The 12,303-nt window shown below is 39.6% G+C and overlaps 1 protein-coding gene across 1 annotated transcript in view; it reads right to left on the reverse strand.

Moving 5' to 3' along the window:
• The window catches only part of LOC126365881 (dynein axonemal heavy chain 6), a 1,020,408-nt gene that overhangs the window by 392,192 nt on the left and 615,913 nt on the right, over positions 1-12,303 (reverse strand). The gene's annotated exons all lie outside the window — the stretch shown is intronic.

Genomic DNA, 12,303 nt, shown 5'->3' on the forward strand with positions numbered 1-12,303 from the left:
AGCTGAAAAATAACTAGCAGTCTTGTTTCAGTGTGCCTGTCTGTCACTGCCACTAAAGCCTCCTATATGTGGTGAGTAGCAGTCTATCCTTTCCATATCATCACTCTTTCCTGTAGCATAGTAGTGCAGTACAGTGCTCTCTCTCTCTCTCTCTGAATATTTATCCTCAGTTTATAAATTTTCTGTTTGTTCTCTATAAACCATTGTTATTATAATGTATGTACAACTGGAAGCTATTACAAGCTTTCAGATGAAAAATATTTCCATTGCCAATCAGACAATAACCAAACATTTTCTTAAAATGATTACAATAAAGCACACTGTGGCTCTTGACAATGTACCTCCATCTTCTTCCAGACACTGATTGAAAGCTAATACATCATGAAACTAATCAAAGCTCTACACCAACTGGAAAAGAGGATACCATGTTGTCATGATCTTATTAACTTCATATGAAATAGAAAAAGAAATACATTGAAACTAAGCTAACATGAATACAAGTTGTGGCTATAAAATAATGGAACTATTGCTAATGAAAATACTGCTGCAAAACATTTTATTTCAAAAAAAGACACATTTAGTTATTGTTACTCTCCCTCAATATAGTGCCATACCATATCTATATAATAATCCATGATGTGACTTTTCCATTGATGGAAACAGTGCTGGAAGTCTTTCTCTATTATCTCCTTGATGTTGCAAGCAGCTTTTCTTCATTGCTTCAACAGACTGAAATCTTATTCCTTTATGGCAGATTTGACTGTGGAGAGTAAACAAAAGTGGTCTAACACTGGGATGCTGTACGTCACTAGAGAACTCTTAACAGATAATGCAGCATCAGCCAATGTATTGTCCTAATGCAGAACCCATGAGTTGTTCCTCCATAACTAGCATCATTTTTTCTTATTTTCTCACAGAGTTACGCAAGAACCTCAAGGTAGTAGTGTTCATTAACAGTTTGGCCTTCAGGAATTTTGTGAAGATACATGAATATCGCAAAAAACAATCATCATTGTTTTGAATTGTGATTTGCCCATTGGAGCTTTCTTTGTACTCGGTGAAGTTTGGCCCTTCCAATGCATGGATTAGCACTTAAGTTTTGTATCATAAGTAAGAAATAAAGATTCATCAAATGTTACCCCTCTTTCCAAGAAATTAGGACCATTTTCAGTGGTTTGGAAAGTGTAAGTACAAACATTCTCACAGGCTTCTTTTTGCCCAAAGTGAGAATTTTCAGTACCAGTTTTGAACACACTTTCTTCATGATGAACTGGTTATATCAAATTTGCTTACCCATTCTCTGCCAATTGCTACATTTTGAGCAATTTATCAAACACTCAACCGATGGTCAGCTTGGATCAGGTTACCTATTTTTTTCAGTTATTTCATCTTATTTTGATATTGAAGGGCATCCCAGGCATAAGTCATATTCAGTGTCTTCTCAACCACCTTGGAAACACTTGAACCACTCAAAAATTCACATACATGATAAACAATCTTTGCCATATACTTATTTTAGTAAAGGACAGATTTCAGAAGCAGTTTTTACACAGAATGAGATTTTCACTCTGCAGCGGAGTGTGCACTGATATGAAACTTCCTGGCAGATTAAAACTGTGTGCCAGAATGAGACTCGAACTCAGGACCTTTGCCTTTCGCGAGCTACCCAAGCATGACTCATGCCTCATCCTCTCAGCCTTACTGCTGCCAGTAGAGTAACCTGCCCATGAAAGGCAAAGGTCCCGAGTTCGAGTCCCAGTCTGGCACACAGTTTTAATCTGCCAGGAAGTTACAGTTTTTACATGCTTCATGTGAAACTCCATGACTATTCATTGCTCTATTATTACACTTATCATTTTTCTGGCAAAACAAAATAACACTCCTATGCAAATGAAGGCCACAGCCACACTGATTTGTCTGCAGACACCACAGGTGCCTCATTTGTCTAAGAGTGCTTCAAGCTTCACAGCTGTTGGTTATTCATCTTTGGCACATGCATACTTAGTCTGTGACAGTATAAGTCAGTATAAGTCCCTTTATTTTAAAGGCACACCTCCAACATTGAAGAATAAAATTATAAATGTTTAACTAGCATTGCTCAAATGGGAAAGACAGGGAAAGACAGCAGTGTTATCATGTTTTATCATAATGGACACTGCACCATCTGTAAGCTGGAGGAAGTAGTGATGATACAATTCTTGACTCCAATTCGAATGTGGACCCTCAGAATTTTCAGAGTAGAGGATAATGCAATGTAAAATACCTTTTTCTGGAGCAACTTTGAACTTTGTACAACATTTCTCTGATGCTATAATTCTGATTAAATGAATCCCCAATAAACTGTACAGTCTGTCTTTGTATTTTCTCTATCGCTTCCATTTATCTTATCTGATAAGCTCACCCAGGTCGACAAACAATATGCATCTGAAGTGAAAACTGGCAATCTAGACAAATAAGGGCTTTCTAAATTATTTCTTTCACCGGAGAATTAAATTTCCATAGGAATCTTGTGTTTGCTCTATTGACTAATGAGGTACAAGCCAATTCTACAAACAAACAGACCATCTCTTAATGTGTCTCATTTACACTAGTTTCGTATCTTGTATCACAGGTAGGGCCTCAGTGTGAAAGCATCTGTGTCCTGTACCAGCTGTGCTGCAATTGCTGCTCTGTGTTCATTGTGGATATGACAACTAACAAGCTGATCGAACAGTTCACAAGTGCACTGGTCACCCACCAGACCACAACACAAGCTCATTCTCATGTTAACTACTTGGATATGCCCCACTGGTATTCCTACAAACTTCCTGTTCTAAAGCTCCACTCTCAGTCCTTAAGCTCATCCATATATCACCTATTATTTTCCATCACACTTCTTCTATTTGCTTTATCTTTACATTTATATTGCCCTCAGCCAACCTTTCTCTGTCCATCTGTCTGCTCCCCCCTTCTTCTCCCCCCCCCCCCCTCCACTCTCCTCTCTCTCTCTCTCTCTCTCTCTCTCTCTCTCTCTCTCTCACACACACACACACACACACACACACACACACACACACACACACACACACACATCCTTGCTATTCCTTTCACCCTTCTCACCTCTTATAACCTATGATGCTCTATCCCCACCATTTAGTTATTAACACTGAGAAACTTCTGTGTTCCACACTTCTGCTGATTTGACATGCCCACACCCCACTTATTTTACAACCTCTTAGTTGCCAACAGCCATCAAGCTATGCAACCACTCACAAACAGTCAATCTCACAGTAGCAAGAGATGGGTGTGTTTATGCCTCTCTATGGCTGTGACCATGAGACTGTTGTTTATCAACACCAGAGCTGTAGCTTAGAAGCTAGTTAATATGTGCATACTGTTATATGTGTTAGTGTGCCACACTTCCAAAACCTATAAGTGAGTGGTTTGCATCATGGAATTTCCTTTATCATAATACAACTTCATTCAGATTCATTCAACACTTCTATGTAGCTTTTGTTACAGTTTTTGGATGTTGCTGAAATTTATTTCTGCCAGCAACAATTTGGGATGGTGCTCTCTCTCTCTCCCCCTCTCTGATTAATTTTCATTGTACAATCACAACTTCCCTACTACATTATGTGGCAAATGAAATAATTACTTATGATAAAGAGATGTGTGGATATAATTGAACATGAGTGGGGCAGAATTTTCCACAATTAACTTGTTGAATATCTCTCCAGTTGACTTCCATCAACAGTTTCTCTAGAGAAGATCCACAGTTGCTCAAACAAATGAAATTTTGACAGAGTTATAGAAGAAAACTTATTTTTTGGTATATTTTATGAATGTACCAAGTCTTCTATTATACAAATCATAAAAATTATGTGGGAAATAAGATATTATGGATCCACTGCACCTCATATGTATAATTCAAGAATTAACTTCCATAATAGTAAAAAGAAAACTGCATTAACAGAATGTTCCATTAGAGTAAAACTGTGCTCAGGACTGGGCAAAATAAAATATTTTAACTTAAAACATTGGACACTGGGACTATATGAGACTGACCTTCACAAATGATCTAATTATACAATTAGCAACTGTTTCAAACAAGGCAGCATTTACTGAACATGCAAGGATACTATGAAACTAAAATGAAGCACATCAGATACAGCTGAACAGGCTTAAAGGTGCAACTTAGTTAATGGCTTCACACTTTACCACACAAAATCTACTATAGAAACTTGCAAAGAGGCAGATGGGCTAGGTGGTATTCCCTGCCATAACTATAAAACTCATTACAAACTACATAAATAAGTAACTGAATGTAATGTATAACAGTAACAGAATTCCAGGGTGGAACAATACATAAAATAAGGGTAGAGGCAACTACTCACCCTACTGAAAACTGATGTGTGGATCATCAAAACACATAACAGCAAACAGTATTGACATTAGCTTTCAAGCACATGCTCTTTTCTAGTAAAAGTATACACATTCATAAATACAACCACACAGACACTCAAACAAACACTCCCATGGGTGCAGTAAGACTGAGTACTGATCTCTTATTATTGAAAGCAATTGCCTGGGTTGATGGAGATGGGGGAGAGTGTAAGGAAGGACATGGGAGGCAAGTAGGGGGTACTGGATAGAATGTGGTAGATCTTTTGACAGATGACTCAGTGATTGTGCAACAAGATGAAAAGAGTTCCAAAATCTCTGAATACAAACCTTACAACCATGACCAACCTCAGAAGTTCAACATGACCTCCAGCAGCTCCTCAAGGCCTTATGTCCATCCCAAAACCCAACATTTGAATCAATCTATCCCCTCATGCTGGCAACCTCCTGCATTCCTATATCTTGCCTTCTCCCCACACTCTGCAAACCTGACTCCAGATGTCACTCTACTGGTCGTCCCACTGTGACTGGTACTGTGATCCTACAGAAGGAATCTCTGCCTTTATTTAACAACACCTCCAAACTACTGTCCATAACTTCCCTTCCAACATTCAAGACACTGCTCCTTCCTTCACTACCTCTCCACAGTTCCAGTCCCATTGCCACCACAATCCTTGTTGGTCACTATGGCTTCAAGATCCTTGTACACCAGTGTCCCTTCCCTAATATCCTCCTCATACCTGCCCAGCACTTTCTTCCTAATTCTCTTAGCAGACTACATACTGACCCACAATTATATCTTTTTGAAGGTCAATCTATAAACAAATCCTCAGTACTGCCATGGGTTCCCTCAAGGCATCTTCTTATGCAAATTTATTTATGAGCCATTGGAGGAATCCTTCCCATCCAGTCAACACCAAAAATCCCTTGTTTGGTTTGGAGTCACTGATGTCATTTTCATGATCTGGACTCATGGCAAGGAAGTCCTTTGCTCATTCCCCCATAAGCTCAACACCTACTCCACCTGGTCCTTCTCCACCTAAAAAGCCACCTTCCTAGATGTCATACTCAACTTCTCAGATGACTCCAAAAGTTCTACTCACATCAAATGCACCAACCACCAACTTGACAGCTATCATCTGTTCCATGTCAATGTCTCTCTCCCTTTCTCTTACCCCTTCCTTTCTCCCTCTTCATCTCTCCTTCTCATTATACACTTAATGCCTTACCCTTTGAACTCATTTCATCTTGTCGGACACCTGTGGAGTCATTTGTCAAAAGATATGCATCACTATATCCCACTCCCCATTCCTTCCCTCATGTGACCTTCCCTAGTCTGCTCTCATCCATCAGCCTGGGCAATTGCTTTCAATTAACTGATAATCAACAATCAGTCTTACTGTAGCTGTTGAGTTGTTCATTTGGGTGTCTGAGTAGCTGAATGTGTGTACAAGAACTTCCAAGCTAGGGTGAATACTGTATGCTATTATGTGTTTCTATGCTCCACACATCATCTGCTATAGGTGAGTGCTTGCCTTTCCCTTATTTTATGTAACTGGACAAAATGTAATGCTTATAAAATTACAAAAGAACCTGATGTTATTTAAGTCCAAAATTTGTGATTACTCTTTGGAATAAATCACAACCTTCATGGATTTCGCAGTTACTGTCTAGACTGACTTATAATGGATAACATTAGAAACTCACAACTACTGTTTAACAAGTTATATTAATACTGAACTCCATCCGAACAGGGCTTGGGAGGCCCAATGGTTCCAACCGGCCACCCACAGGCACCACTGGATGTGGATATGGAGAGGCATGTGGTCAGCACAACACTCTCCCGGCCATATGACAGTTTATGAGACCTGACCCACTACTTCTCAATCAAGTAATTCAGTTTGCCTCACAAGGGCAGAGTGCATCCCACTTGCCAACAGCACTTGGCAGACTTGATGGACACCCATCCAGCTGCTAGCCCAGCCTGATAGTGCAAAACATCGGTGATCTGACAGGAACTGTAAGTTATATTAATGGGAATAGATACAAAGATTTCAGAGAAGAGTTGCACAGTTCATTATGGCTTCATTTAATCAATGAGAGAGAGTCATGGAAATGTTCAGCAAGCTGGAGAAGGAAATGCTACATGAAAAATACTGCGCATTATAAAAAAAAACCTTCACACAAAATTTTAAAAGTGTTCACATTACAAAATGAGGTAATGTGAACATATTTCTTTCTTCCCTGTATGTTTTATGAATAGACTATGAAAGAGGGGGTAGGATTTGGCGCGATACTGTTACACTATGCACCCTCTACCTCTGCACTGTGACACACAGTGGGTTACAGAGCATGGAAGTAGAAAATAGAAAAGTAAATAAAAACAACACACCTAGAATTTGTAACAGCAGGGGAGAATAGAGGAAATAATTTTTGGGGGTTGGAGGGGGGTATATGTAATTAAGAACTCAGGGACCTTGAGACATAAGGAGTTAGTGACTTATAGGGACATCTGCGAGTAAACAAAAATTTCTTTTCACTTTATTTTTATTACAAGATTTGGTCAAATGATTTGTTTAATGTTACTTGTCAGCTTACAAACAGGATTTTTTTGTCTTTGCCTCTCACTGAGGACTAGATCTGGCTTTTCTGTTTCTTTATCACTGCCCTCACATTCTTCTTCACCTTCTGTGTCAGCTAGAACCTTTAAGTTTTCTTAACCTTTGTGGTGACCTACTCACTCTTAAATATCACATGCTGCAACTTGTTAATCTGGTTGATTTCTAGCTTCACACTTATAAAGTCAAGTTCCAAACTACATTCTTATAATGAATCTCCTTACAGTACTCAATAAACACTAAAATGGCATACTCCGAGTCCCCCTTGGCACTCTGTGCAGTGCTGGTAATTCCATGTAACACTTTCTGTGACGAAGGACATATGCTCCCCCTACGAGCCATGGGACTTGCAGTTGGTGGGGAGGCTTCAGTGCCCCAGCGACACAGATAGCCATACCATAGGTGCAACCACAAAAAAGGGGTAACTGTTGAGACGCCAGACAAATGTGTGGTTCCTGAAGAGGGGCAACAGTCTCCTCAGTAGTTGCAGGGGCAACAGTCTGGATGATTGAGTGATCTGGCCTTGTAACATTAACCAAAATGGCCTTGCTGTGCTGGTACTGCAAATGGCTGAAAGCTAGGGAAACTACAGCCATAATTTTTCCCGAGGGCATGCAGATTTACGATATGGTTAAACGATGATGGCACCCTCTTGGGTAAAATATTCTGGAGGTAAAATAGTCCCTCATTTGGATCTCGGGCAAGAACTACTCAAGAGGACTGGTGCTCTATGGATCAGAGTGTGGAATGTCAGATCCATTAATCGGGCAGGCAGGTTATAAAGTTGAAAAAGGGAAATAAATAGGTTGAAGATATAGTGGGAATTAGTGAAGTTTGGTGTCAGGAGGAAGGAGACTTTTGGCCAGGTGAATACAGGATTATAAATACAAAATCAAGTAGGAGTAATGAAGGGGTATGTTTAATAATGAACAAAAAAATAGAAGCATGGGTAAGCTACTACGAATAGCATAGTGAATACATTTTGTACCCAAGATAGACAAAAATCTCACACCTAGCACTGTAGTACAAGTTCATATCCCAACTTCTCTACAGATGATGAAGAGTTCTCTTGTTAAAGCATTGTAGAACTTCCATGTAGTTTGGTGCACCCAATGGAAAGGTGATCTGCATCCTCTTCTTCTCCATAAGAGCAGAAAGGTGTTTCGAAAATGTGTAGCCTGAGAAGTTGTTTATGGAAGTATCTGTACTTACATTTGAGTCTGGTTAGAAGAGAGATGAGATGCTTTGGCAGTGATTTTGTATGAGATTTCTTGGAAAACAAGACTATGAATTGTTGTGTACTTCTTGCCTTTGTGTTTTCTTGTCAATCTCTGTCTTGCATATTACCCTATCTTCCATCTTTAAGCTCTCAGGTTTTCAAATATTTTCTGGTGCAGCACCCAACAATCAATTTCCATTGTTTGTGTTGCCTTGCAGCAACTCCATATTTGTAGTTTTTTGTCCTATTGTACATCCTTCATGGATGACTAGTGACAACCAATCAGAGAAAAATGATAACACATGTTCTGCAAATGTAGGGGTAAGCACTGTTTCTTTAGTTTTCCAGCTAGCACTCAGAGTACTATGTAAGCGCTGCTTAGGTCCTGATACAAAGCTCACAGAAATGTGTTTTGACTGAAACAGAGCTATATGTCACTAACCAGATGCAAAACAACATCTTGAGTGCCTTTTCCTGTGTGAAAACTTGCCTGATTACTCATGATATTCACACCACCACTCTAACTGTAATTTGATCAGTCTTTCCAACACTTTGTAGGGTCACTGTAGTACTGTTACTTGTCAATACAGTGTCAAAAATAAGGATTTTCCCTGGTTTGAGCATGGGGATCATCTTGCCTATCTTTAGGACCCCAATGTTGCAATTTTCAGACAAAATTTTATTGTAAATACAGAGTAGCTCCCATTGTCTCTCATAAGGCAGAAATTATAGCATACTGTAGTAGATATGGGGGTTGGAACTTAAAGTGGCAACTTTTTATTCACAACCAATACAAAAGAGTTACATGTTTGCACCTGTTACTGTCCTTCAAAGCAGTCACCAGTGCCGTGTAGAACACATTGCCATTGATGTGGAAGGTACAGTATACCGCTAGCAGAGCCTGTTCTGTTGATTGTGCGAATGGTGCAGTCTAAAGTTATGGTGATTCTTGTGTATGACTGTGATGATGTCCTAATGCATTACATTCCTCCATTGCAGACCTTCAATGCATAGTGTTACTGTTCGTTTTTGGAGCATCACCTGCAACCAGCTTTGTGAAAGGAGCAGCGACACTTTCTGCAAAACCCACCCATCAATTTGCATGACAATGCGTGGGCGCATACAGTACAAGCTGTGGCTGTTTTGTTTGCTCGATGGGACTGGGACGTACTGTACCATCCACCATATTCCCCCAACTTAAGCCCTTGCCACTTTGATTTGATTCCAAAGACGAAGGAACCACTTCAGTACTGTTCCAGAGATTTGACAGGCAGTAGACCACTCCATTTGCACCATCAACAGAATAAACTTTGCCAATGGTATACTATACCTCCCACATTGCTGGCGATAGGTTCTACACAACGTTGGTGACTACTTTGGAGGACAGTCACAGGTGAAAACATGTAACTCTTTTGTATTGGTTGTGAATAAATAGTGCCACTATTTAAGTTCCCACCCTCATACTATCCATGCCAGGGGCAGTACTTTTATCAGAGGACAAAGCTCTCTACAGCTCAGCCATTGAGCATTTCTGTAGCAGAGAGTGACTGTTACTGGGATTTGGGTGTTTGACAGATGGAGATATCTGCTTATGTAACATCTGTTCTGTAACACAACTTGTAGTAGTAAATTGTAATGGAAACATATTGTAGATTTCTTGAAGCTCTTCACCTGCTTCCACATAATTGACAGTGTAGTGTCTGCAGCTATAGAGTTTTAGATGTTTTTCCAACTCATCCTATTCTTATCTTAAAAAAAACACTTTGTTTCCAATTTTTTTGGTACTATGTCTCTTATATTTCCTCAGTGCCTGCTTACATTCCTTTGAGGACTTGCTGACATACTGTATCCTGCCACAAAGGACCGGCTCAGTAAACTAACTTATGTTGAGGAAATACCTTTGTGGTGGCCTCAATAATGTATTGTGTTAGTCTGGAGTAGATCGAAGCTAGATCTTCAGATGTCTCTAACTGTGAGGGGTTAATTTTTAACCTGTCAAAATATATATTCCAGTCAGCTCTCACGATTTTCCATTTGCGTGCAGGTAGATTCAACATGCTTCTTCCTTTGTGGCAGGAAAGACAGTAAAGTCCGAACAACTGGCAGGTGATTGGAATCCAAGGTATCTACTTTTACTTTCCAATTGGTTAGTATGGCCATATGAGGTGATACAAAGCTGAGGTCTACTGCTGACCCATCATTCAGCAGCACTAGATTTTTGTCTTCCAGGATTGTTATTGATAGCTGACCATTGTGATTGTTGTGCTCATATCTCAATGTTGTGTGGTTTTGATTAAAGACTCCCACCATAAGCAGTGGATTGCCAAATTAGTGAAAGAAAGATGTAACATTGGCAGTTGATTGGAGCATGTTAGGTGGGTTGTAGAAGGCCAGTATGTTTAGGTCAGATCCTGACATTCATTAGGATACAGCAACATTTTGTATGTTTTGGTTATTGCAGTTAAGTTCACAAATATCATAATGAATATTCTCTTTCAGAACTATACCTGCCCCTCTATATCTGTTGTTTTTTTTTCCACTTCTAATGATGTCATAGTCATGAAAGTGGAAGTCCTCCATGAGCTTGAGCCATATTTCATAAACATCACAGACTGACAATTTGTGTTTTGGAGTAGTGGGTGAAACTTTCTTTGTTGCAGCGAAGATCTAACATTTCAATGTAGTCTGCACTTGACAGCTTTTGCCATCATTTACAGAAACTGAAGAGGGCAAACCAGTAACACTAAGTCTAACATTCTCTGCTATAGTGTGAGCATCCACAGTTTTGGCTGGAGAAAGTTGTGTCAGATTGTTAAGTGAGAAACTCTGGACAGAATTAATAATAATTGTTCACTTGTGATGATCAGCTGAGGTTGCAGAAGATACAGATTTCTTTTTATGGTTGTTGCTGGATGTTGATTAGCCTGTCATGGCAAGTGTTATGTTTCTTGTTGCTTATTGATGTATATGCTGAAGAGTTGGATGTGCATCCTGTGCTTTTATACACTGCATTGCTCTCCTGCTTGTGAGATGCACAAGCTTCTTGATAACTGATATTATTCTAAGACATTCTATGCTTAATTTCTTTTGTGTTAATTATTCAAGGCATATTTTATTCAGTGAGTTGTAAGCTCCTTTGCAGTGAACACATACAGGAAGTGCTTCTTCTGGAGATACATTAATACTATGTGTACCAGCAAACATACTGCATATTGTATGGCTATTGCATTGTTTGCTATGATGTTCATAGTGCAAAAATTTGTAGCACTATAGCGCAGGGAAAATATAGGGCACTACTAGACCCCACAGACTTTGCATTTAAACATGGCCTCTGTCATGATTTGAATGTAATGTACATACTGATTAGGGCCTCCTCTCTGCATCCCTTTGTATGGCCATCTTATAATATATTCTTGCCGATGCTACCAGGATGTCAGACTCCGTTACTGATAGTATCTCCTCCTACACCAGGGAAGCGTGGACACTGCAAATTATCCCTTCCACTGTTGTTAAGGGCTTGGGTACATATGTTTCCAGGTTGTTTGGAGAGACTGCATTACTGCTAGTCAGGGTATATGCAGTTGCAGTGCTTACATTCTCAATTTTAACTCTATTCTTCCAAGATGATGAAATGTTCAATATTTGGTTTGTATGTTACTGCCCTGCTGTCTGAGATTTTTGCTGAGTGGTACCAGATGCAGTCTATCAAATCTTTTGTCTATGCCATCCACAAACACTACAAAAGAACAATTGTCATGTATATCATATAGGTTCAATGGATGCTTATTTGTAGGCTCAGTGTTCCTGTTATTAGACTGGCTGTTGTTGCAGGCTGACTCTTGCTAGGATGTGATGTGAAATTGTCTGTTGTGTATCCATTGTAGACTGACTGGCTGAAACATATGGGAGTTTATTGGACTTGCTGGGCAGATGTTTGTCCACCCCACATCGGTGTATTGCAGGTTGTGCTAGGTGACAAGCATCCCTTTACTGTTAGATATGCTGCCTTCACAGATGGATTCATACATATAATCTTTTTTAAGTGTTCAGGAGCTGAAGAGCACTATAAATGGCATTGAAAGC

The sequence above is a fragment of the Schistocerca gregaria genome, chromosome 4, assembly GCF_023897955.1.
Source record: "Schistocerca gregaria isolate iqSchGreg1 chromosome 4, iqSchGreg1.2, whole genome shotgun sequence".
In the NCBI taxonomy this organism is placed as follows: Eukaryota; Metazoa; Arthropoda; class Insecta; order Orthoptera; family Acrididae; genus Schistocerca; species Schistocerca gregaria.